Source organism: Bos javanicus, chromosome 17 (genome assembly GCF_032452875.1).
Source record: "Bos javanicus breed banteng chromosome 17, ARS-OSU_banteng_1.0, whole genome shotgun sequence".
NCBI lineage: Eukaryota > Metazoa > Chordata > Mammalia > Artiodactyla > Bovidae > Bos > Bos javanicus.
The window spans coordinates 51399876-51402039 of record NC_083884.1 but is presented as its reverse complement, the minus strand read 5'-3'; positions in this window follow the sequence as shown (position 1 = coordinate 51402039).

The window sequence follows — 2164 nt, the reverse complement described above, 5'->3', positions numbered from 1 at the left end:
CAGACTTCTTAAATTTATTTCATTACTTCCAACCAAGCCTGTGTGCAGTTTTCCCAATCCTGACATGTCATGCTGATTCCATGATCCTGTTTCCCAGTCTGAAGAGTGGTCATACCATCTTGAATTCAATTGTTTAACTGGAGGTAGGGTTGCCAGATAAAATACAAGATACCTGTCTATTTGTCAGATAGACAACAAATACTTTTTTAGTATGTGTGTGCCCTGCAGTATTTAGGACACACTTACAACAAAGGGAGAAAAAAAAAAAAAGAGCTGTTGCTTATCTGAAATTCAAATGCAATGGGGTGTCCTTTATTTTTATTTGCTAATTCAGGCAATGCTAGCAGGGTATAGCAACTGATGTACGCCTCTCCACCTGACCCTGAACTGAGATGCTCTCATGGGCGCTAAAAATTATTTCCTTAGCGTTAGCCAACATTCAGGAACAAATGTTCCCACAGTTAAGACCCACAGTTCCCCAGAGACAACAGGCATACCATGCCATGTGAGACCACAGGTGACATTAAATGCGCTTATCAGTGGAGTGTATTGCTCCTGAGAATATTTATATTGCAAAGAAAATCTCACAGAGGTCTCCAGAAGACAGTTGAGGATAGTCATTGTGACATTACCTGGAGGCCCGCTGGCTGGCCTGGCTGGGAGAGAGAACACCTCAAAAGCCGGGATTCCACATCGTGAAAGACAATGTAGCAATGAGCCACAGCATCAGTGCTGGCTGAGAAAGTAGGGACCAGAAGGAGAAATGCTAATATCACTCATTTGAGTGAGTTAATATGTGTGGTTCATCATTTTGCAAGAGCACACATCTTTTTAAAATAAAGATCCATGCACCCTAATATTCATAGCAGCACTGGTCACAATAGCCAAGACATGGAAGCAACCTGAGCGTCCATCGACAGATGAATGGAGAAAGAAGATATGGTACATATATACAATGGGCTATTACTCAGCCATAAAAAAGAACGAAACCATGCCAATTGCAGCAACATGGATAGAACTAGAGATTATCACACTGACTGAAGTAAGACAGAGAAAGACAAATGTATGGTATCACATATATGTGGAATCAATATTAAAAATTATATAAATGAAGTTATTTACAAAACAGAAACAGACCCACAGATTTCAAAATCAAATTTATGGTTACCAATGGGGAGGTATGGGGGGGGGAGTGATAAATCAGAAGATTGGGACTAACATATACTCACTATTATTTATAAAATAGATAGGGACTTAGTTCTCTGGTGGTCTAGTGGTTAGTTTTTTAGTGTTTTCACTGCTGTGGCCGAGGTTCAATAACAGATCCCACAAGCTGTGAGGTGCGGCCAAAAAATAAAATAGATAACTAGTAAGGACCTAGTGTATGGCACAGGGAACCCTACTCAATATTCTGTAATAACCTATATGGGAAAAGAATCTGGAAAAGGATGTATGTGAGTATTTGTACAGTTGATTCACTTTGCTGTGCACCTGAAATTAACACGACATTGTGAAGCAACTATATTCCAATTAAAAAATTTTTAAATGGAGCTACTAAAATATTTTATTTAAATAGGCTGCATGGCGTGTGGGATCTTACGTCCCCTGACCAAGAAGCCTGCAGTGGAAGTGTGTAGAGTCTTAACCACTGGACCAACAGGGAAGTCCCTACCTGGAAATTTAAATTGCACATGTGGCTTGCATTTGTGGCTTTCATTATATTGAATTATATCATTGAATTATATTAATATAAATAGTGCCAGAATACGGCCAGCATGAATCACTCAGGTTCTTGTGCTCATGACATTGAAGCATCTTGGTAGTAATGCCTGGCTCTGTGAGCTTATGTGGTCCCCAGGGAGGGGAGAAATGTGAGCTTAGGGATCTTTATGCAAGACACAGGCTCAGTCCGTGTGGCTCAGACCGTGAAGAATCTGCCTACAAAGCAGGAGACCTGGGTTTGATCCCTGGGTCAGGAAGATCCCCTGGAGAGGGAAATGACAACTCACGCCAGTATTCTCGCCTGGAGAATTCCATGGACAAAGGAGCCTGGTAAGCTACGGTCCACAGGGTCACAAAGAATTTGACACTACTTAGCAAGTTAAAACAGAGGTTCAACGCCAGACACAGAGCCTCAAGTCATATTTGTTGGGAAAAAAATGAA